Genomic DNA, 26,592 nt, shown 5'->3' on the forward strand with positions numbered 1-26,592 from the left:
ATGTTATGAACTGAGACAGATCGGGAACATTGTCTCTCAACTGTGTTATAGAGTTTAGTACTACATTTCAGTGAAGTGTAAGGCCTTCCAAAGCTGCCGAACGTGTTTCTTTCACTATTTCAATGGTATTCTGCCTTGTATAACACACATTTTCCACTCTAGTCTCTTTTAAGTAAACAATACAGGATTCATACAGTGTTTCATGTGATCTTAACTCGAATTAAGGATTTCCCGGATCTTAGCTACCTTTTCTACACTAAGAACTGACTTGGAGAATCTCTTTGAGCTGTTCTAAACCAGTTCTCATCTGTTTACAGTCATTTTCTCTGAATTATCCATGTTTTCATGTAGTTTCCTATATTCTTCCTTCTGGTCGAAGTATAAGCTTTGCCCACTTTGTCAAACAACTTCCTACACACTGTTATAAACAGAGGCAGCTCGGGAACATTGTCTCTCAACTGTGTTATAGAGTGTAGTACTACATTTCAGTGAAGTGTAAGGCCTTCCAAAGCTGCTGAACGTGTTTCTTTCACTATTTCAATGGTATTCTGCCTTGTATAACACACATTTTCCACTCTAGTCTCTTTTAAGTAAACAATACAGGATTTATACAGTGTTTCATGTGATCTTAACTCGAATTAAGGATTTCCCGGATCTTAGCTACCTTTTCTACACTAAGAACTGACTTGGAGAATCTCTTTGAGCTGTTCTAAACCAGTTCTCATCTGTTTACAGTCATTATCTCTGAATTATCCATGTTTTCATGTAGTTTCCTATATTCTTCCTTCTGGTCCAAGTATAAGCTTTCCCCACTTTATCAAAGAACTTCCTACTCACTGTTATGAACAGAGGCAGCTCGGGAACATTGTCTCTCAACTGTGTTACAGAGTGTATTCCTACATTTCAGTGAAGTGTAAGGCTTTCCAAAGCTGCCGAATGTGTTTCTTCCTCTATTTCAATGGTATTCTGCCTTGTATAACACACATTTACCACTCTAGTCTCTTTTAAGTAAACAATACAGGATTCATACAGTGTTTCATGTGATCTTAACTCGAATTAAGGATTTCCCGGATCTTAGCTACCTTTTCTACACTAAGAACTGACTTGGGCAATCTCTTTCAGCTGTTCTAAACGAGTTCTCATCTGTTTACAGTCAGTTTCTCTGAATTATCCATGTTTTCATACAGTTTCTTATATTCTGCCTTCTGGTACAAGTATAATCTTTGCCCACTTTACCAAACAACTTCCTACACAATGTTATGAACTGAGGCAGCTCGGGAACATTGTCTCTCAACTGTGTTATAGAGTGTAGTACTACATTTCAGTGAAGTGTAAGGCCTTCCAAAGCTGCGGAACGTGTTTCTTTCTCTATTTCAATGGTATTCTGCCTTGTATAACACACATTTTCCACTCTAGTCTCTTTTAAGTAAACAATACAGGATTCATACAGTGTTTCATGTGATCTTAACTCGAGTTAAGGATTTCCCGGATCTTAGCTACCTTTTCTACACTAAGAACTGACTTGGAGAATCTCTTTGAGCTGTTCTAAACCAGTTCTCATCTGTTTACAGTCATTTTCTCTGAATTATCCATGTTTTCATGTAGTTTCCTATATTCTTCCTTCTGGTCCAAGTATAAGCTTTGCCCACTTTATCAAACAACTTCCTACTCACTGTTATGAACAGAGGCAGCTCGGGAACATTGTCTCTCAACTGTGTTACAGAGTGTATTCCTACATTTCAGTGAAGTGTAAGGCTTTCCAAAGCTGCCGAATGTGTTTCTTCCTCTATTTCAATGGTATTCTGCCTTGTATAACACACATTTACCACTCTAGTCTCTTTTAAGTAAACAATACAGGATTCATACAGTGTTTCATGTGATCTTAACTCGAATTAAGGATTTCCCGGATCTTAACTACCTTTTCTACACTAAGAACTGACTTGGGCAATCTCTTTCAGCTGTTCTAAACGAGTTCTCATCTGTTTACAGTCAGTTTCTCTGAATTATCCATGTTTTCATACAGTTTCTTATATTCTGCCTTCTGGTACAAGTATAATCTTTGCCCACTTTATCAAACAACTTCCTACACAATGTTATGAACTGAGACAGATCGGGAACATTGTCTCTCAACTGTGTTATAGAGTTTAGTACTACATTTCAGTGAAGTGTAAGGCCTTCCAAAGCTGCCGAACGTGTTTCTTTCACTATTTCAATGGTATTCTGCCTTGTATAACACACATTTTCCACTCTAGTCTCTTTTAAGTAAACAATACAGGATTCATACAGTGTTTCATGTGATCTTAACTCGAATTAAGGATTTCCCGGATCTTAGCTACCTTTTCTACACTAAGAACTGACTTGGAGAATCTCTTTGAGCTGTTCTAAACCAGTTCTCATCTGTTTACAGTCATTTTCTCTGAATTATCCATGTTTTCATGTAGTTTCCTATATTCTTCCTTCTGGTCGAAGTATAAGCTTTGCCCACTTTGTCAAACAACTTCCTACACACTGTTATAAACAGAGGCAGCTCGGGAACATTGTCTCTCAACTGTGTTATAGAGTGTAGTACTACATTTCAGTGAAGTGTAAGGCCTTCCAAAGCTGCTGAACGTGTTTCTTTCACTATTTCAATGGTATTCTGCCTTGTATAACACACATTTTCCACTCTAGTCTCTTTTAAGTAAACAATACAGGATTTATACAGTGTTTCATGTGATCTTAACTCGAATTAAGGATTTCCCGGATCTTAGCTACCTTTTCTACACTAAGAACTGACTTGGAGAATCTCTTTGAGCTGTTCTAAACCAGTTCTCATCTGTTTACAGTCATTATCTCTGAATTATCCATGTTTTCATGTAGTTTCCTATATTCTTCCTTCTGGTCCAAGTATAAGCTTTCCCCACTTTATCAAAGAACTTCCTACTCACTGTTATGAACAGAGGCAGCTCGGGAACATTGTCTCTCAACTGTGTTACAGAGTGTATTCCTACATTTCAGTGAAGTGTAAGGCTTTCCAAAGCTGCCGAATGTGTTTCTTCCTCTATTTCAATGGTATTCTGCCTTGTATAACACACATTTACCACTCTAGTCTCTTTTAAGTAAACAATACAGGATTCATACAGTGTTTCATGTGATCTTAACTCGAATTAAGGATTTCCCGGATCTTAGCTACCTTTTCTACACTAAGAACTGACTTGGGCAATCTCTTTCAGCTGTTCTAAACCAGTTCTCATCTGTTTACAGTCAGTTTCTCTGAATTATCCATGTTTTCATACAGTTTCTTATATTCTGCCTTCTGGTACAAGTATAATCTTTGCCCACTTTACCAAACAACTTCCTACACAATGTTATGAACTGAGGCAGCTCGGGAACATTGTCTCTCAACTGTGTTATAGAGTGTAGTACTACATTTCAGTGAAGTGTAAGGCCTTCCAAAGCTGCGGAACGTGTTTCTTTCTCTATTTCAATGGTATTCTGCCTTGTATAACACACATTTTCCACTCTAGTCTCTTTTAAGTAAACAATACAGGATTCATACAGTGTTTCATGTGATCTTAACTCGAGTTAAGGATTTCCCGGATCTTAGCTACCTTTTCTACACTAAGAACTGACTTGGAGAATCTCTTTGAGCTGTTCTAAACCAGTTCTCATCTGTTTACAGTCATTTTCTCTGAATTATCCATGTTTTCATGTAGTTTCCTATATTCTTCCTTCTGGTCCAAGTATAAGCTTTGCCCACTTTATCAAACAACTTCCTACTCACTGTTATGAACAGAGGCAGCTCGGGAACATTGTCTCTCAACTGTGTTACAGAGTGTATTCCTACATTTCAGTGAAGTGTAAGGCTTTCCAAAGCTGCCGAATGTGTTTCTTCCTCTATTTCAATGGTATTCTGCCTTGTATAACACACATTTACCACTCTAGTCTCTTTTAAGTAAACAATACAGGATTCATACAGTGTTTCATGTGATCTTAACTCGAATTAAGGATTTCCCGGATCTTAACTACCTTTTCTACACTAAGAACTGACTTGGGCAATCTCTTTCAGCTGTTCTAAACGAGTTCTCATCTGTTTACAGTCAGTTTCTCTGAATTATCCATGTTTTCATACAGTTTCTTATATTCTGCCTTCTGGTACAAGTATAATCTTTGCCCACTTTATCAAACAACTTCCTACACAATGTTATGAACTGAGACAGATCGGGAACATTGTCTCTCAACTGTGTTATAGAGTTTAGTACTACATTTCAGTGAAGTGTAAGGCCTTCCAAAGCTGCCGAACGTGTTTCTTTCACTATTTCAATGGTATTCTGCCTTGTATAACACACATTTTCCACTCTTGTCTCTTTTAAGTAAACAATACAGGATTCATACAGTGTTTCATGTGATCTTAACTCGAATTAAGGATTTCCCGGATCTTAGCTACCTTTTCTACACTAAGAACTGACTTGGAGAATCTCTTTGAGCTGTTCTAAACCAGTTCTCATCTGTTTACAGTCATTTTCTCTGAATTATCCATGTTTTCATGTAGTTTCCTATATTCTTCCTTCTGGTCCAAGTATAAGCTTTGCCCACTTTGTCAAACAACTTCCTACACACTGTTATAAACAGAGGCAGCTCGGGAACATTGTCTCTCAACTGTGTTATAGAGTGTAGTACTACATTTCAGTGAAGTGTAAGGCCTTCCAAAGCTGCTGAACGTGTTTCTTTCACTATTTCAATGGTATTCTTCCTTGTATAACACACATTTACCACTCTAGTCTCTTTTAAGTAAACAATACAGGATTCATACAGTGTTTCATGTGATCTTAACTCGAATTAAGGATTTCCCGGATCTTAGCTACCTTTTCTACACTAAGAACTGACTTGGAGAATCTCTTTGAGCTGTTCTAAACCAGTTCTCATCTGTTTACAGTCATTATCTCTAAATTATCCATGTTTTCATATAGTTTCCTATATTCTTCCTTCTGGTCCAAGTATAAGCTTTCCCCACTTTATCAAACAACTTCCTACTCACTGTTATGAACAGAGGCAGCTCGGGAACATTGTCTCTCAACTGTGTTACAGAGTGTATTCCTACATTTCAGTGAAGTGTAAGGCTTTCCAAAGCTGCCGAATGTGTTTCTTCCTCTATTTCAATGGTATTCTGCCTTGTATAACACACATTTACCACTCTAGTCTCTTTTAAGTAAACAATACAGGATTCATACAGTGTTTCATGTGATCTTAACTCGAATTAAGGATTTCCCGGATCTTAACTACCTTTTCTACACTAAGAACTGACTTGGGCAATCTCTTTCAGCTGTTCTAAACGAGTTCTCATCTGTTTACAGTCAGTTTCTCTGAATTATCCATGTTTTCATACAGTTTCTTATATTCTGCCTTCTGGTACAAGTATAATCTTTGCCCACTTTATCAAACAACTTCCTACACAATGTTATGAACTGAGACAGCTCGGGAACATTGTCTCTCAACTGTGTTATAGAGTGTAGTACTACATTTCAGTGAAGTGTAAGGCCTTCCAAAGCTGCGGAACGTGTTTCTTTCTCTATTTCAATGGTATTCTGCCTTGTATAACACACATTTTCCACTCTAGTCTCTTTTAAGTAAACAATACAGGATTCATACAGTGTTTCATGTGATCTTAACTCGAGTTAAGGATTTCCCGGATCTTAGCTACCTTTTCTACACTAAGAACTGACTTGGAGAATCTCTTTGAGCTGTTCTAAACCAGTTCTCATCTGTTTACAGTCATTTTCTCTGAATTATCCATGTTTTCATGTAGTTTCCTATATTCTTCCTTCTGGTCCAAGTATAAGCTTTGCCCACTTTATCACACAACTTCCTACACACTTTTATGAACAGAGGCAGCTCGGGAACATTGTCTCTCAACTGTGTTACAGAGTGTATTCCTACATTTCAGTGAAGTGTAAGGCCTTCCAAAGCTCCTGAACGTGTTTCTTTCACTATTTCAATGGTATTCTTCCTTGTATAACACACATTTACCACTCTAGTCTCTTTTAAGTAAACAATACAGGATTCATACAGTGTTTCATGTGATCTTAACTCGAATTAAGGATTTCCCGGATCTTAGCTACCTTTTCTACACTAAGAACTGACTTGGAGAATCTCTTTGAGCTGTTCTAAACCAGTTCTCATCTGTTTACAGTCATTATCTCTGAATTATCCATGTTTTCATGTAGTTTCCTATATTCTTCCTTCTGGTCCAAGTATAAGCTTTCCCCACTTTATCAAACAACTTCCTACTCACTGTTATGAACAGAGGCAGCTCGGGAACATTGTCTCTCAACTGTGTTACAGAGTGTATTCCTACATTTCAGTGAAGTGTAAGGCTTTCCAAAGCTGCCGAATGTGTTTCTTCCTCTATTTCAATGGTATTCTGCCTTGTATAACACACATTTACCACTCTAGTCTCTTTTAAGTAAACAATACAGGATTCATACAGTGTTTCATGTGATCTTAACTGGAATTAAGGATTTCCCGGATCTTAACTACCTTTTCTACACTAAGAACTGACTTGGGCAATCTCTTTCAGCTGTTCTAAACGAGTTCTCATCTGTTTACAGTCAGTTTCTCTGAATTATCCATGTTTTCATACAGTTTCTTCTATTCTGCCTTCTGGTACAAGTATAATCTTTGCCCACTTTATCAAACAACTTCCTACACAATGTTATGAACTGAGACAGATCGGGAACATTGTCTCTCAACTGTGTTATAGAGTTTAGTACTACATTTCAGTGAAGTGTAAGGCCTTCCAAAGCTGCCGAACGTGTTCCTTTCACTATTTCAATGGTATTCTGCCTTGTATAACACACATTTTCCACTCTAGTCTCTTTTAAGTAAACAATACAGGATTCATACAGTGTTTCATGTGATCTTAACTCAAATTAAGGATTTCCCGGATCTTAGCTACCTTTTCTACACTAAGAACTGACTTGGAGAATCTCTTTGAGCTGTTCTAAACCAGTTCTCATCTGTTTACAGTCATTATCTCTGAATTATCCATGTTTTCATGTAGTTTCCTATATTCTTCCTTCTGGTCCAAGTATAAGCTTTCCCCACTTTATCAAACAACTTCCTACTCACTGTTATGAACAGAGGCAGCTCGGGAACATTGTCTCTCAACTGTGTTACAGAGTGTATTCCTACATTTCAGTGAAGTGTAAGGCTTTCCAAAGCTGCCGAATGTGTTTCTTCCTCTATTTCAATGGTATTCTGCCTTGTATAACACACATTTACCACTCTAGTTCTTTTAAGTAAACAATACAGGATTCATACAGTGTTTCATGTGATCTTAACTCGAATTAAGGATTTCCCGGATCTTAACTACCTTTTCTACACTAAGAACTGACTTGGGCAATCTCTTTCAGCTGTTCTAAACGAGTTCTCATCTGTTTACAGTCAGTTTCTCTGAATTATCCATGTTTTCATACAGTTTCTTATATTCTGCCTTCTGGTACAAGTATAATCTTTGCCCACTTTATCAAACAACTTCCTACACAATGTTATGAACTGAGACAGATCGGGAACATTGTCTCTCAACTGTGTTATAGAGTTTAGTACTACATTTCAGTGAAGTGTAAGGCCTTCCAAAGCTGCCGAACGTGTTTCTTTCACTATTTCAATGGTATTCTGCCTTGTATAACACACATTTTCCACTCTTGTCTCTTTTAAGTAAACAATACAGGATTCATACAGTGTTTCATGTGATCTTAACTCGAATTAAGGATTTCCCGGATCTTAGCTACCTTTTCTACACTAAGAACTGACTTGGAGAATCTCTTTGAGCTGTTCTAAACCAGTTCTCATCTGTTTACAGTCATTTTCTCTGAATTATCCATGTTTTCATGTAGTTTCCTATATTCTTCCTTCTGGTCCAAGTATAAGCTTTGCCCACTTTGTCAAACAACTTCCTACACACTGTTATAAACAGAGGCAGCTCGGGAACATTGTCTCTCAACTGTGTTATAGAGTGTAGTACTACATTTCAGTGAAGTGTAAGGCCTTCCAAAGCTGCTGAACGTGTTTCTTTCACTATTTCAATGGTATTCTGCCTTGTATAACACACATTTTCCACTCTAGTCTCTTTTAAGTAAACAATACAGGATTCATACAGTGTTTCATGTGATCTTAACTCGAATTAAGGATTTCCCGGATCTTAGCTACCTTTTCTACACTAAGAACTGACTTGGAGAATCTCTTTGAGCTGTTCTAAACCAGTTCTCATCTGTTTAAAGTCATTATCTCTGAATTATCCATGTTTTCATGTAGTTTCCTATATTCTTCCTTCTGGTCCAAGTATAAGCTTTCCCCACGTTATCAAACAACTTCCTACCCTCTGTTATCAACAGAGGCAGCTCGGGAACATTGTCTCTCAACTGTGTTACAGAGTGTATTCCTACATTTCAGTGAAGTGTAAGGCTTTCCAAAGCTGCGGAATGTGTTTCTTCCTCTATTTCAATGGTATTCTGCCTTGTATAACACACATTTACCACTCTAGTCTCTTTTAAGTAAACAATACAGGATTCATACAGTGTTTCATGTGATCTTAACTCGAATTAAGGATTTCCCGGATCTTAGCTACCTTTTCTACACTAAGAACTGACTTGGGCAATCTCTTTCAGCTGTTCTAAACGAGTTCTCATCTGTTTACAGTCAGTTTCTCTGAATTATTCATGTTTTCATACAGTTTCTTATATTCTGCCTTCTGGTACAAGTATAATCTTTGCCCACTTTACCAAACAACTTCCTACACAATGTTATGAACTGAGGCAGCTCGGGAACAGTGTCTCTCAACTGTGTTATAGAGTGTAGTACTACATTTCAGTGAAGTGTAAGGCCTTCCAAAGCTGCGGAACGTGTTTCTTTCTCTATTTCAATGGTATTCTGCCTTGTATAACACATATTTTCCACTCTAGTCTCTTTTAAGTAAACAATACAGGATTCATACAGTGTTTCATGTGATCTTAACTCGAATTAAGGATTTCCCGGATCTTAACTACCTTTTCTACACTAAGAACTGACTTGGGCAATCTCTTTCAGCTGTTCTAAATGAGTTCTCATCTGTTTACAGTCAGTTTCTCTGAATTATCCATGTTTTCATACAGTTTCTTATATTCTGCCTTCTGGTACAAGTATAATCTTTGCCCACTTTATCAAACAACTTCCTACACAATGTTATGAACTGAGACAGATCGGGAACATTGTCTCTCAACTGTGTTATAGAGTTTAGTACTACATTTCATTGAAGTGTAAGGCCTTCCAAAGCTGCCGAACGTGTTTCTTTCACTATTTCAATGGTATTCTGCCTTGTATAACACACATTTTCCACTCTAGTCTCTTTTAAGTAAACAATACAGGATTCATACAGTGTTTCATGTGATCTTAACTCGAAGTAAGGATTTCCCGGATCTTAGCTACCTTTTCTACACTAAGAACTGACTTGGAGAATCTCTTTGAGCTGTTCTAAACCAGTTCTCATCTGTTTACAGTCATTTTCTCTGAATTATCCATGTTTTCATGTAGTTTCCTATATTCTTCCTTCTGGTCCAAGTATAAGCTTTGCCCACTTTGTCAAACAACTTCCTACACACTGTTATAAACAGAGGCAGCTCGGGAACATTGTCTCTCAACTGTGTTATAGAGTGTAGTACTACATTTCAGTGAAGTGTAAGGCCTTCCAAAGCTGCTGAACGTGTTTCTTTCACTATTTCAATGGTATTCTTCCTTGTATAACACACATTTACCACTCTAGTCTCTTTTAAGTAAACAATACAGGATTCATACAGTGTTTCATGTGATCTTAACTCGAATTAAGGATTTCCCGGATCTTAGCTACCTTTTCTACACTAAGAACTGACTTGGAGAATCTCTTTGAGCTGTTCTAAACCAGTTCTCATCTGTTTACAGTCATTATCTCTGAATTATCCATGTTTTCATGTAGTTTCCTATATTCTTCCTTCTGGTCCAAGTATAAGCTTTCCCCACTTTATCAAACAACTTCCTACTCACTGTTATGAACAGAGGCAGCTCGGGAACATTGTCTCTCAACTGTGTTACAGAGTGTATTCCTACATTTCAGTGAAGTGTAAGGCTTTCCAAAGCTGCCGAATGTGTTTCTTCCTCTATTTCAATGGTATTCTGCCTTGTATAACACACATTTACCACTCTAGTCTCTTTTAAGTAAAACAATACAGGATTCATACAGTGTTTCATGTGATCTTAACTCGAATTAAGGATTTCCCGGATCTTAACTACCTTTTCTACACTAAGAACTGACTTGGGCAATCTCTTTCAGCTGTTCTAAACGAGTTCTCATCTGTTTACAGTCAGTTTCTCTGAATTATCCATGTTTTCATACAGTTTCTTATATTCTGCCTTCTGGTACAAGTATAATCTTTGCCCACTTTATCAAACAACTTCCTACACAATGTTATGAACTGAGACAGATCGGGAACATTGTCTCTCAACTGTGTTATAGAGTTTAGTACTACATTTCAGTGAAGTGTAAGGCCTTACAAAGCTGCCGAACGTGTTTCTTTCACTATTTCAATGGTATTCTGCCTTGTATAACACACATTTTCCACTCTAGTCTCTTTTAAGTAAACAATACAGGATTCATACAGTGTTTCATGTGATCTTAACTCGAATTAAGGATTTCCCGGATCTTAGCTACCTTTTCTACACTAAGAACTGACTTGGAGAATCTCTTTGAGCTGTTCTAAACCAGTTCTCATCTGTTTACAGTCATTTTCTCTGAATTATCCATGTTTTCATGTAGTTTCCTATATTCTTCCTTCTGGTCCAAGTATAAGCTTTGCCCACTTTGTCAAACAACTTCCTACACACTGTTATAAACAGAGGCAGCTCGGGAACATTGTCTCTCAACTGTGTTATAGAGTGTAGTACTACATTTCAGTGAAGTGTAAGGCCTTCCAAAGCTGCTGAACGTGTTTCTTTCACTATTTCAATGGTATTCTTCCTTGTATAACACACATTTACCACTCTAGTCTCTTTTAAGTAAACAATACAGGATTCATACAGTGTTTCATGCGATCTTAACTCGAATTAAGGATTTCCCGGATCTTAGCTACCTTTTCTACACTAAGAACTGACTTGGAGAATCTCTTTGAGCTGTTCTAAACCAGTTCTCATCTGTTTACAGTCATTATCTCTGAATTATCCATGTTTTCATGTAGTTTCCTATATTCTTCCTTCTGGTCCAAGTATAAGCTTTCCCCACTTTATCAAACAACTTCCTACTCACTGTTATGAACAGAGGCAGCTCGGGAACATTGTCTCTCAACTGTGTTACAGAGTGTATTCCTACATTTCAGTGAAGTTTAAGGCTTTCCAAAGCTGCCGAATGTGTTTCTTTCTCTATTTCAATGGTATTCTGCCTTGTATAACACACATTTACCACTCTAGTCTCTTTTAAGTAAACAATACAGGATTCATACAGTGTTTCATGTGATCTTAACTCGAATTAAGGATTTCCCGGATCTTAGCTACCTTTTCTACACTAAGAACTGACTTGGAGAATCTCTTTGAGCTGTTCTAAACCAGTTCTCATCTGTTTACAGTCATTATCTCTGAATTATCCATGTTTTCATGTAGTTTCCTATATTCTTCCTTCTGGTCCAAGTATAAGCTTTCCCCACTTTATCAAACAACTTCCTACACACTGTTATGAACAGAGGCAGCTCGGGAACATTGCCTCTCAACTGTGTTACAGAGTGTATTCCTACATTTCAGTGTAGTGTAAGGCTTTCCAAAGCTGCCGAATGTGTTTCTTCCTCTATTTCAATGGTATTCTGCCTTGTATAACACACATTTACCACTCTAGTCTCTTTTAAGTAAACAATACAGGATTCATACAGTGTTTCATATGATCTTAACTCGAATTAAGGATTTCCCGGATCTTAACTACCTTTTCTACACTAAGAACCGACTTGGGCAATCTCTTTCAGCTCTTCTAAACCAGTTCTCATCTGTTTACAGTCAGTTTCTCTGAATTATCCATGTTTTCATACAGTTTCTTATATTCTGCCTTCTTGTGCAAGTATAATCTTTGCCCACTTTATCAAACAACTTCCTACACACTGTTATAAACAGAGGCAGCTCGGGAACATTGTCTCTCAACTGTGTTACAGAGTGTAGTACTACATTTCAGTCAAGTGTAAGGCTTTCCAAAGCTGCCGAATGTGTTTCTTTCTCTATTTCAATGGTATTCTGCCTTGTATAACACACATTTACCACTAAAGTCTCTTTTAAGTAAAGAATACGGGATTCGTACAGTGTTTCATGTGATCTTAACTCGAATTAAGGATTTCCCGGATCTTAGCTACCTTTTCTACACTAAGAACTGACTTGGAGAATCTCTTTGAGCTGTTCTAAACCAGTTCTCATCTGTTTACAGTCAGTTTCTCTGAATTATCCATGTTTTCATACAGTTTCTTATATTCTGCCTTCTGGTACAAGTATAATCTTTGCCCACTTTATCAAACAACTTCCTACACACTGTTATGAACTGAGGCAGCTCGGGAACATTGTCTCTCAACTGTGTTATAGAGTGTAGTACTACATTTCAGTGAAGTGTAAGGCCTTCCAAAGCTGCTGTACGTGTTTCTCTCACTATTTCAATGGTATTCTTCCTTGTATAACACACATTTACCACTCTAGTCTCTTTTAAGTAAACAATACAGGATTCATACAGTGTTTCATGTGATCTTAACTCGAATTAAGGATTTCCCGGATCTTAGCTACCTTTTCTACACTAAGAACTGACTTGGAGAATCTCTTTGAGCTGTTCTAAACCAGTTCTCATCTGTTTACAATCATTATCTCTGAATTATCCAAGTTTTCATGTAGTTTCCTATATTCTTCCTTCTGGTCCAAGTATAAGCTTTCCCCACTTTATCAAACAACTTCCTACTCACTGTTATGAACAGAGGCAGCTCGGGAACATTGTCTCTCAACTGTGTTACAGAGTGTATTCCTACATTTCAGTGAAGTGTAAGGCTTTCCAAAGCTGCCGAATGTGTTTCTTCCTCTATTTCAATGGTATTCTGCCTTGTATAACACACATTTACCACTCTAGTCTCTTTTAAGTAAACAATACAGGATTCATACAGTGTTTCATGTGATCTTAACTCAAATTAAGGATTTCCCGGATCTTAACTACCTTTTCTACACTAAGAACTGACTTGGGCAATCTCTTTCAGCTGTTCTAAACGAGTTCTCATCTGTTTACAGTCAGTTTCTCTGAATTATCCATGTTTTCATACAGTTTCTTATATTCTGCCTTCTGGTACAAGTATAATCTTTGCCCACTTTATCAAACAACTTCCTACACAATGTTATGAACTGAGGCAGCTCGGGAACATTGTCTCTCAACTGTGTTATAGATTGTAGTACTACATTTCAGTGAAGTGTAAGGCCTTCCAAAGCTGCCGAACGTGTTTCTTTCACTATTTCAATGGTATTCTGCCTTGTATAACACACATTTTCCACTCTAGTCTCTTTTAAGTAAACAATACAGGATTCATACAGTGTTTCATGTGATCTTAACTCGAATTAAGGATTTCCCGGATCTTAGCTACCTTTTCTACACTAAGAACTGACTTGGAGAATCTCTTTGAGCTGTTCTAAACCAGTTCTCATCTGTTTACAGTCATTTTCTCTGAATTAACCAAGTTTTCATGTAGTTTCCTATATTCTTCCTTCTGGTCCAAGTATAAGCTTTGCCCACTTTGTCAAACAACTTCCTACACACTGTTATAAACAGAGGCAACTCGGGAACATTGTCTCTCAACTGTGTTATAGAGTGTAGTACTACATTTCAGTGAAGTGTAAGGCCTTCCAAAGCTGCTGAACGTGTTTCTTTCACTATTTCAATGGTATTCTTCCTTGTATAACACACATTTACCACTCTAGTCTCTTTTAAGTAAACAATACAGGATTCATACAGTGTTTCATGTGATCTTAACTCGAATTAAGGATTTTCCGGATCTTAGCTACCTTTTCTACACTAAGAACTGACTTGGAGAATCTCTTTGAGCTGTTCTAAACCAGTTCTCATCTGTTTACAGTCATTATCTCTGAATTATCCATGTTTTCATGTAGTTTCCTATATTCTTCCTTCTGGTCCAAGTATAAGCTTTCCCCACTTTATCAAACAACTTCCTACTCACTGTTATGAACAGAGGCAGCTCGGGAACATTGTCTCTCAACTGTGTTACAGAGTGTATTCCTACATTTCAGTGAAGTGTAAGGCTTTCCAAAGCTGCCGAATGTGTTTCTTCCTCTATTTCAATGGTATTCTGCCTTGTATAACACACATTTACCACTCTAGTCTCTTTTAAGTAAACAATACAGGATTCATACAGTGTTTAATGTGATCTTAACTCAAATTAAGGATTTCCCGGATCTTAACTACCTTTTCTACACTAAGAACTGATTTGGGCAATCTCTTTCAGCTGTTCTAAACGAGTTCTCATCTGTTTACAGTCAGTTTCTCTGAATTATCCATGTTTTCATACAGTTTCTTATATTCTGCCTTCTGGTACAAGTATAATCTTTGCCCACTTTACCAAACAACTTCCTACACAATGTTATGAACTGAGGCAGCTCGGGAACATTGTCTCTCAACTGTGTTATAGAGTGTAGTACTACATTTCAGTGAAGTGTAAGGCCTTCCAAAGCTGCGGAACGTGTTTCTTTCTCTATTTCAATGGTATTCTGCCTTGTATAACACACATTTTCCACTCTAGTCTCTTTTAAGTAAACAATACAGGATTCATACAGTGTTTCATGTGATCTTAACTCGAGTTAAGGATTTCCCGGATCTTAGCTACCTTTTCTACACTAAGAACTGACTTGGAGAATCTCTTTGAGCTGTTCTAAACCAGTTCTCATCTGTTTACAGTCATTATCTCTGAATTATCCATGTTTTCATGTAGTTTCCTATATTCTTCCTTCTGGTCCAAGTATAAGCTTTCCCCACTTTTTCAAACAACTTCCTACACACTGTTATGAACAGAGGCAGCTCGGGAACATTGTCTCTCAACTGTGTTACAGAGTGTATTCCTACATTTCAGTGTAGTGTAAGGCTTTCCAAAGCTGCCGAATGTGTTTCTTCCTCTATTTCAATGGTATTCTGCCTTGTATAACACACATTTACCACTCTAGTCTCTTTTAAGTAAACAATACAGGATTCATACAGTGTTTCATATGATCTTAACTCGAATTAAGGATTTCCCGGATCTTAACTACCTTTTCTACACTAAGAACCGACTTGGGCAATCTCTTTCAGCTCTTCTAAACCAGTTCTCATCTGTTTACAGTCAGTTTCTCTGAATTATCCATGTTTTCATACAGTTTCTTATATTCTGCCTTCTGGTGCAAGTATAATCTTTGCCCACTTTATCAAACAACTTCCTACACACTGTTATAAACAGAGGCAGCTCGGGAACATTGTCTCTCAACTGTGTTACAGAGTGTAGTACTACATTTCAGTCAAGTGTAAGGCTTTCCAAAGCTGCCGAATGTGTTTCTTTCTCTATTTCAATGGTATTCTGCCTTGTATAACACACATTTACCACTAAAGTCTCTTTTAAGTAAAGAATACAGGATTCATACAGTGTTTCATGTGATCTTAACTCGAATTAAGGATTTCCCGGATCTTAGCTACCTTTTCTACACTAAGAACTGACTTGGAGAATCTCTTTGAGCTGTTCTAAACCAGTTCTCATCTGTTTACAGTCAGTTTCTCTGAATTATCCATGTTTTCATAGAGTTTCTTATATTCTGCCTTCTGGTACAAGTATAATCTTTGCCCACTTTATCAAACAACTTCCTACACACTGTTATGAACTGAGGCAGCTCGGGAACATTGTCTCTCAACTGTGTTATAGAGTGTAGTACTACATTTCAGTGAAGTGTAAGGCCTTCCAAAGCTGCTGAACGTGTTTCTTTCACTATTTCAATGGTATTCTTCCTTGTATAACACACATTTACCACTCTAGTCTCTTTTAAGTAAACAATACAGGATTCATACAGTGTTTCATGTGATCTTAACTCGAATTAAGGATTTCCCGGATCTTAGCTACCTTTTCTACACTAAGAAATGACTTGGAGAATCTCTTTGAGCTGTTCTAAACCAGTTCTCATCTGTTTACAGTCATTATCTCTGAATTATCCATGTTTTCATGTAGTTTCCTATATTCTTCCTTCTGGTCCAAGTATAAGCTTTCCCCACTTTATCAAACAACTTCCTACACACTGTTATGAACAGAGGCAGCTCGGGAACATTGTCTCTCAACTGTGTTACAGAGTGTATTCCTACATTTCAGTGTAGTGTAAGGCTTTCCAAAGCTGCCGAATGTGTTTCTTCCTCTATTTCAATGGTATTCTGCCTTGTATAACACACATTTACCACTCTAGTCTCTTTTAAGTAAACAATACAGGATTCATACAGTGTTTCATATGATCTTAACTCGAATTAAGGATTTCCCGGATCTTAACTACCTTTTCTACACTAAGAACTGACTTGGGCAATCTCTTTCAGCTCTTCTAAACCAGTTCTCATCTGTTTACAGTCAGTTTCTCTGAATTATCCATGTTTTCATACAGTTTCTTATATTCTGCCTTCTGGTACAAGTATAATCTTTGCCCACTTTATCAAACAACTTCCTACACAATGTTATGAACTGAGGCAGATCGGGAACATTGTCTCTCAACTGTGTTATAGATTGTAGTACTACATTTCAGTGAAGTGTAAGGCCTTCCAAAGCTGCCGAACGTGTTTCTTTCACTATTTCAATGGTATTCTGCCTTGTATAACACACATTTTCCACTCTAGTCTCTTTTAAGTAAACAATACAGGATTCATACAGTGTTTCATGTGATCTTAACTCGAGTTAAGGATTTCCCGGATCTTAGCTACCTTTTCTACACTAAGAACTGACTTGGAGAATCTCTTTGAGCTGTTCTAAACCAGTTCTCATCTGTTTACAGTCATTATCTCTGAATTATCCATGTTTTCATGTAGTTTCCTATATTCTTCCTTCTGGTCCAAGTATAAGCTTTCCCCACTTTATCAAACAACTTCCTACACACTGTTATGAACAGAGGCAGCTCGGGAACATTGCCTCTCAACGGTGTTACAGAGTGTATTCCTACATTTCAGTGTAGTGTAAGGCTTTCCAAAGCTGCCGAATGTGTTTCTTCCTCTATTTCAATGGTATTCTGCCTTGTATAACACACATTTACCACTCTAGTCTCTTTTAAGTAAACAATACAGGATTCATACAGTGTTTCATATGATCTTAACTCGAATTAAGGATTTCCCGGATCTTAACTACCTTTTCTACACTAAGAACCGACTTGGGCAATCTCTTTCAGCTCTTCTAAACCAGTTCTCATCTGTTTACAGTCAGTTTCTCTGAATTATCCATGTTTTCATACAGTTTCTTATATTCTGCCTTCTGGTGCAAGTATAATCTTTGCCCACTTTATCAAACAACTTCCTACACACTGTTATAAACAGAGGCAGCTCGGGAACATTGTCTCTCAACTGTGTTACAGAGTGTAGTACTACATTTCAGTCAAGTGTAAGGCTTTCCAAAGCTGCCGAATGTGTTTCTTTCTCTATTTCAATGGTATTCTGCCTTGTATAACACACATTTACCACTAAAGTCTCTTTTAAGTAAAGAATACGGGATTCGTACAGTGTTTCATGTGATCTTAACTCGAATTAAGGATTTCCCGGATCTTAGCTACCTTTTCTACACTAAGAACTGACTTGGAGAATCACTTTGAGCTGTTCTAAACCAGTTCTCATCTGTTTACAGTCAGTTTCTCTGAATTATCCATGTTTTCATACAGTTTCTTATATTCTGCCTTCTGGTACAAGTATAATCTTTGCCCACTTTATAAAACAACTTCCTACACACTGTTATGAACTGAGGCAGCTCGGGAACATTGTCTCTCAACTGTGTTATAGAGTGTAGTACTACATTTCAGTGAAGTGTAAGGCCTTCCAAAGCTGCTGTACGTGTTTCTCTCACTATTTCAATGGTATTCTTCCTTGTATAACACACATTTACCACTCTAGTCTCTTTTAAGTAAACAATACAGGATTCATACAGTGTTTCATGTGATCTTAACTCGAATTAAGGATTTCCCGGATCTTAGCTACCTTTTCTACACTAAGAACTGACTTGGAGAATCTCTTTGAGCTGTTCTAAACCAGTTCTCATCTGTTTACAATCATTATCTCTGAATTATCCAAGTTTTCATGTAGTTTCCTATATTCTTCCTTCTGGTCCAAGTATAAGCTTTCCCCACTTTATCAAACAACTTCCTACTCACTGTTATGAACAGAGGCAGCTCGGGAACATTGTCTCTCAACTGTGTTACAGAGTGTATTCCTACATTTCAGTGAAGTGTAAGGCTTTCCAAAGCTGCCGAATGTGTTTCTTCCTCTATTTCAATGGTATTCTGCCTTGTATAACACACATTTACCACTCTAGTCTCTTTTAAGTAAACAATACAGGATTCATACAGTGTTTCATGTGATCTTAACTCAAATTAAGGATTTCCCGGATCTTAACTACCTTTTCTACACTAAGAACTGACTTGGGCAATCTCTTTCAGCTGTTCTAAACGAGTTCTCATCTGTTTACAGTCAGTTTCTCTGAATTATCAATGTTTTCATACAGTTTCTTATATTCTGCCTTCTGGTACAAGTATAATCTTTGCCCACTTTATCAAACAACTTCCTACACAATGTTATGAACTGAGGCAGATCGGGAACATTGTCTCTCAACTGTGTTATAGATTGTAGTACTACATTTCAGTGAAGTGTAAGGCCTTCCAAAGCTGCCGAACGTGTTTCTTTCACTATTTCAATGGTATTCTGCCTTGTATAACACACATTTTCCACTCTAGTCTCTTTTAAGTAAACAATACAGGATTCATACAGTGTTTCATGTGATCTTAACTCGAATTAAGGATTTCCCGGATCTTAGCTACCTTTTCTACACTAAGAACTGACTTGGAGAATCTCTTTGAGCTGTTCTAAACCAGTTCTCATCTGTTTACAGTCATTTTCTCTGAATTATCCAAGTTTTCATGTAGTTTCCTATATTCTTCCTTCTGGTCCAAGTATAAGCTTTGCCCACTTTGTCAAACAACTTCCTACACACTGTTATAAACAGAGGCAACTCGGGAACATTGTCTCTCAACTGTGTTATAGAGTGTAGTACTACATTTCAGTGAAGTGTAAGGCCTTCCAAAGCTGCTGAACGTGTTTCTTTCACTATTTCAATGGTATTCTTCCTTGTATAACACACATTTACCACTCTAGTCTCTTTTAAGTAAACAATACAGGATTCATACAGTGTTTCATGTGATCTTAACTCGAATTAAGGATTTTCCGGATCTTAGCTACCTTTTCTACACTAAGAACTGACTTGGAGAATCTCTTTGAGCTGTTCTAAACCAGTTCTCATCTGTTTACAGTCATTATCTCTGAATTATCCATGTTTTCATGTAGTTTCCTATATTCTTCCTTCTGGTCCAAGTATAATCTTTCCCCACTTTATCAAACAACTTCCTACTCACTGTTATGAACAGAGGCAGCTCTGGAACATTGTCTCTCAACTGTGTTACAGAGTGTATTCCTACATTTCAGTGAAGTGTAAGGCTTTCCAAAGCTGCCGAATGTGTTTCTTCCTCTATTTCAATGGTATTCTGCCTTGTATAACACACATTTACCACTCTAGTCTCTTTTAAGTAAACAATACAGGATTCATACAGTGTTTCATGTGATCTTAACTCGAATTAAGGATTTCCCGGATCTTAACTACGTTTTCTACACTAAGAACTGACTTGGGCAATCTCTTTCAGCTGTTCTAAACGAGTTCTCATCTGTTTACAGTCAGTTTCTCTTAATTATCCATGTTTTCATACAGTTTCTTATATTCTGCCTTCTGGTACAAGTATAATCTTTGCCCACTTTATCACACAACTTCCTACACACTGTTATGAACAGAGGCAGCTAGGGAACATTGTCTCTCAACTGTGTTACAGAGTGTAGTACTACATTGCAGTGAAGTGTAAGGCCTTCCAAAGCTGCCGAATTTGTTTCTTTCACTATTTCAATGGTATTCTGCCTTGTATAACACACATTTACCAATCTAGTCTCTTTTAAGTAAAGAATACAGGATTCATACAGTGTTTCATGTGATCTTAACTCGAATTAAGGATTACCCAGATCTTATCTACCTTTGCTACACTATGAACTGACTTGGAGAATCTCTTTGAGCTGTTCTAAACCAGTTCTCATCTGTTTACAGTCATTTTCTCTGAATTATCCATGTTTTCATGTAGTTTCTTATATTCTTCCTTCTGGTCCAAGTATAAGCTTTCCCCACTTTATCAAACAACTTCCTACTCACTGTTATGAACAGAGGCAGCTCGGGAACATTGTCTCTCAACTGTGTTACAGAGTGTATTCCTACATTTCAGTGAAGTGTAAGGCTTTCCAAAGCTGCCGAATGTGTTTCTTTCTCTATTTCAATGGTATTCTGCCTTGTATAACACACATTTACCACTCTAGTCTCTTTTAAGTAAACAATACAGGATTCATACAGTGTTTCATGTGATCTTAACTCGAATTAAGGATTTCCCGGATCTTAACTACCTTTTCTACACTAAGAACCGACTTGGGCAATCTCTTTCAGCTCTTCTAAACCAGTTCTCATCTGTTTACAGTCAGTTTCTCTGAATTATCCATGTTTTCATACAGTGTCTTATATTCTGCCTTCTGGTACAAGTATAATCTTTGCCCACTTTATCAAACAACTTCCTACACACTGTTATGAACTGAGGCAGCTCGGGAACATTGTCTCTCAACTGTGTTATAGAGTGTAGTACTACATTTCAGTGAAGTGTAAGGACTTCCAAAGCTGCCGAACGTGTTTCTTTCACTATTTCAATGGTATTCTGCCTTGTATAACACACATTTTCCACTCTAGTCTCTTTTAAGTAAACAATACAGGATTCATACAGTGTTTCATGTGATCTTAACTCGAATTAAGGATTTCCCGGATCTTAGCTACCTTTTCTATACTAAGAACTGACTTGGAGAATCTCTTTGAGCTGTTCTAAACCAGTTCTCATCTGTTTACAGTCATTTTCTCTGAATTATCCATGTTTTCATGTAGTTTCCTATATTCTTCCTTCTGGTCCATGTATAAGCTTTCCCCACTTTATCAAACAACTTCCTACACACTGTTATGAACAGAGGCAGCTCCGGAACATTGTCTCTCAACTGTGTTACAGAGTGTATTCCTACATTTCAGTGTAGTGTAAGGCTTTCCAAAGCTGCCGAATGTGTTTCTTCCTCTTTTTCAATGGTATTCTGCCTTGTATAACACACATTTACCACTCTAGTCTCTTTTAAGTAAAGAATACAGGATTCATAAAGTGTTTCATGTGATCTTAACTCGAATTAAGGATTACCCAGATCTTAACTACCTTTTCTACACTATGAACTGACTTGGAGAATCTCTTTGAGCTGTTCTAAACCAGTTCTCATCTGTTTACAGTCATTTTCTCTGAATTATCCATGTTTTCATACAGTGTCTTATATTCTGCCTTCTGGTACAAGTATAATCTTTGCCCACTTTATCAAACAACTTCCTACACACTGTTATGAACTGAGGCAGCTCGGGAACATTGTCTCTCAACTGTGTTATAGAGTGTAGTACTACATTTCAGTGAAGTGTAAGGACTTCCAAAGCTGCCGAACCTGTTTCTTTCACTATTTCAATGGTATTCTGCCTTGTATAACACACATTTACCACTCTAGTCTCTTTTAAGTAAACAATACAGGATTCATACAGTGTTTCATGTGATCTTAACTCGAATTAAGGATTTCCCGGATCTTAACTACGTTTTCTACACTAAGAACTGACTTGGGCAATCTCTTTCAGCTGTTCTAAACGAGTTCTCATCTGTTTACAGTCAGTTTCTCTGAATTATCCATGTTTTCATACAGTTTCTTATATTCTGCCTTCTGGTACAAGTATAATCTTTGCCCACTTTATCACACAACTTCCTACACACTGTTATGAACAGAGGCAGCTCGGGAACATTGTCTCTCAACTGTGTTACAGAGTGTAGTACTACATTGCAGTGAAGTGTAAGGCCTTCCAAAGCTGCCGAACTTGTTTCTTTCACTATTTCAATGGTATTCTGCCTTGTATAACACACATTTACCAATCTAGTCTCTTTTAAGTAAAGAATACAGGATTCATACAGTGTTTCATGTGATCTTAACTCGAATTAAGGATTACCCAGATCTTATCTACCTTTGCTACACTATGAACTGACTTGGAGAATCTCTTTGAGCTGTTCTAAACCAGTTCTCATCTGTTTACAGTCATTTTCTCTGAATTATCCATGTTTTCATGTAGTTTCTTATATTCTTCCTTCTGGTCCAAGTATAAGCTTTCCCCACTTTATCAAACAACTTCCTACTCACTGTTATGAACAGAGGCAGCTCGGGAACATTGTCTCTCAACTGTGTTACAGAGTGTATTCCTACATTTCAGTGAAGTGTAAGGCTTTCCAAAGCTGCCGAATGTGTTTCTTCCTCTATTTCAATGGTATTCTGCCTTGTATAACACACATTTACCACTCTAGTCTCTTTTAAGTAAACAATACAGGATTCATACAGTGTTTCATGTGATCTTAACTCGAATTAAGGATTTCCCGGATCTTAACTACCTTTTCTACACTAAGAACTGACTTGGGCAATCTCTTTCAGCTGTTCTAAACGAGTTCTCATCTGTTTACAGTCAGTTTCTCTGAATTATCCATGTTTTCATACAGTTTCTTATATTCTGCCTTCTGGTACAAGTATAATCTTTGCCCACTTTATCAAACAACTTCCTACACAATGTTATGAACTGAGGCAGCTCGGGAACATTGTCTCTCAAATGTGTTATAGTGTGTAGTACTACATTTCAGTGAAGTGTAAGGCCTTCCAAAGCTGCCGAACGTGTTTCTTTCACTATTTCAATGGTATTCTGCCTTGTATAACACACATTTTCCACTCTAGTCTCTTTTAAGTAAACAATACAGGATTCATACAGTGTTTCATGTGATCTTAACTCGAATTAAGGATTTCCCGGATCTTAGCTACCTTTTCTATACTAAGAACTGACTTGGAGAATCTCTTTGAGCTGTTCTAAACCAGTTCTCATCTGTTTACAGTCATTTTCTCTGAATTATCCATGTTTTCATGTAGTTTCCTATATTCTTCCTTCTGGTCCATGTATAAGCTTTCCCCACTTTATCAAACAACTTCCTACACACTGTTATGAACAGAGGCAGCTCCGGAACATTGTCTCTCAACTGTGTTACAGAGTGTATTCCTACATTTCAGTGTAGTGTAAGGCTTTCCAAAGCTGCCGAATGTGTTTCTTCCTCTTTTTCAATGGTATTCTGCCTTGTATAACACACATTTACCACTCTAGTCTCTTTTAAGTAAAGAATACAGGATTCATAAAGTGTTTCATGTGATCTTAACTCGAATTAAGGATTACCCAGATCTTAACTACCTTTTCTACACTATGAACTGACTTGGAGAATCTCTTTGAGCTGTTCTAAACCAGTTCTCATCTGTTTACAGTCATTTTCTCTGAATTATCCATGTTTTCATACAGTGTCTTATATTCTGCCTTCTGGTACAAGTATAATCTTTGCCCACTTTATCAAACAACTTCCTACACACTGTTATGAACTGAGGCAGCTCGGGAACATTGTCTCTCAACTGTGTTATAGAGTGTAGTACTACATTTCAGTGAAGTGTAAGGACTTCCAAAGCTGCCGAACCTGTTTCTTTCACTATTTCAATGGTATTCTGCCTTGTATAACACACATTTACCAATCTAGTCTCTTTTAAGTAAAGAATACAGGATTCATACAGTGTTTCATGTGATCTTAACACGAATTAAGGATTACCCAGATCTTATCTACCTTTGCTACACTATGAACTGACTTGGAGAATCTCTTTGAGCTGTTCTAAACCAGTTCTCATCTGTTTACAGTCATTTTCTCTGAATTATCCATGTTTTCATGTAGTTTCTTATATTCTTCCTTCTGGTCCAAGTATAAGCTTTCCCCACTTTATCAAACAACTTCCTACTCACTGTTATGAACAGAGGCAGCTCGGGAACATTGTCTCTCAACTGTGTTACAGAGTGTATTCCTACATTTCAGTGAAGTGTAAGGCTTTCCAAAGCTGCCGAATGTGTTTCTTTCTCTATTTCAATGGTATTCTGCCTTGTATAACACACATTTACCACTCTAGTCTCTTTTAAGTAAACAATACAGGATTCATACAGTGTTTCATGTGATCTTAACTCGAATTAAGGATTTCCCGGATTTTAACTACCTTTTCTACACTAAGAACCGACTTGGGCAATCTCTTTCAGCTCTTCTAAACCAGTTCTCATCTGTTTACAGTCAGTTTCTCTGAATTATCCATGTTTTCATACAGTGTCTTATATTCTGCCTTCTGGTACAAGTATAATCTTTGCCCACTTTATCAAACAACTTCCTACACACTGTTATGAACTGAGGCAGCTCGGGAACATTGTCTCTCAACTGTGTTATAGAGTGTAGTACTACATTTCAGTGAAGTGTAAGGACTTCCAAAGCTGCCGAACGTGTTTCTTTCACTATTTCAATGGTATTCTGCCTTGTATAACACACATTTACCACTCTAGTCTCTTTTAAGTAAACAATACAGGATTCATACAGTGTTTCATGTGATCTTAACTCGAATTAAGGATTTCCCGGATCTTAGCTACCTTTTCTATACTAAGAACTGAGTTGGAGAATCTCTTTGAGCTGTTCTAAACCAGTTCTCATCTGTTTACAGTCATTTTCTCTGAATTCTCCATGTTTTCATGTAGTTTCCTATATTCTTCCTTCTGGTCCATGTATAAGCTTTCCCCACTTTATCAAACAACTTCCTACACACTGTTATGAACAGAGGCAGCTCCGGAACATTGTCTCTCAACTGTGTTACAGAGTGTATTCCTACATTTCAGTGTAGTGTAAGGCTTTCCAAAGCTGCCGAATGTGTTTCTTCCTCTTTTTCAATGGTATTCTGCCTTGTATAACACACATTTACCACTCTAGTCTCTTTTAAGTAAAGAATACAGGATTCATAAAGTGTTTCATGTGATCTTAACTCGAATTAAGGATTACCCAGATCTTAACTACCTTTTCTACACTATGAACTGACTTGGAGAATCTCTTTGAGCTGTTCTAAACCAGTTCTCATCTGTTTACAGTCATTTTCTCTGAATTATCCATGTTTTCATACAGTGTCTTATATTCTGCCTTCTGGTACAAGTATAATCTTTGCCCACTTTATCAAACAACTTCCTACACACTGTTATGAACTGAGGCAGCTCGGGAACATTGTCTCTCAACTGTGTTATAGAGTGTAGTACTACATTTCAGTGAAGTGTAAGGACTTCCAAAGCTGCCGAACCTGTTTCTTTCACTATTTCAATGGTATTCTGCCTTGTATAACACACATTTACCAATCTAGTCTCTTTTAAGTAAAGAATACAGGATTCATACAGTTTTTCATGTGATCTTAACACGAATTAAGGATTACCCAGATCTTATCTACCTTTGCTACACTATGAACTGACTTGGAGAATCTCTTTGAGCTGTTCTAAACCAGTTCTCATCTGTTTACAGTCATTTTCTCTGAATTATCCATGTTTTCATGTAGTTTCTTATATTCTTCCTTCTGGTCCAAGTATAAGCTTTCCCCACTTTATCAAACAACTTCCTACTCACTGTTATGAACAGAGGCAGCTCGGGAACATTGTCTCTCAACTGTGTTACAGAGTGTATTCCTACATTTCAGTGAAGTGTAAGGCTTTCCAAAGCTGCCGAATGTGTTTCTTTCTCTATTTCAATGGTATTCTGCCTTGTATAACACACATTTACCACTCTAGTCTCTTTTAAGTAAACAATACAGGATTCATACAGTGTTTCATGTGATCTTAACTCGAATTAAGGATTTCCCGGATCTTAGCTACCTTTTCTATACTAAGAACTGAGTTGGAGAATCTCTTTGAGCTGTTCTAAACCAGTTCTCATCTGTTTACAGTCATTTTCTCTGAATTATCCATGTTTTCATGTAGTTTCCTATATTCTTCCTTCTGGTCCATGTATAAGCTTTCCCCACTTTATCAAACAACTTCCTACACACTGTTATGAACAGAGGCAGCTCCGGAACATTGTCTCTCAACTGTGTTACAGAGTGTATTCCTACATTTCAGTGTAGTGTAAGGCTTTCCAAAGCTGCCGAATGTGTTTCTTCCTCTTTTTCAATGGTATTCTGCCTTGTATAACACACATTTACCACTCTAGTCTCTTTTAAGTAAAGAATACAGGATTCATAAAGTGTTTCATGTGATCTTAACTCGAATTAAGGATTACCCAGATCTTAACTACCTTTTCTACACT

The sequence above is a fragment of the Pipistrellus hanaki genome (assembly GCF_964339955.1).
Source record: "Pipistrellus hanaki genome assembly, chromosome: 15".
Classification (NCBI taxonomy): Eukaryota; Metazoa; Chordata; class Mammalia; order Chiroptera; family Vespertilionidae; genus Pipistrellus; species Pipistrellus hanaki.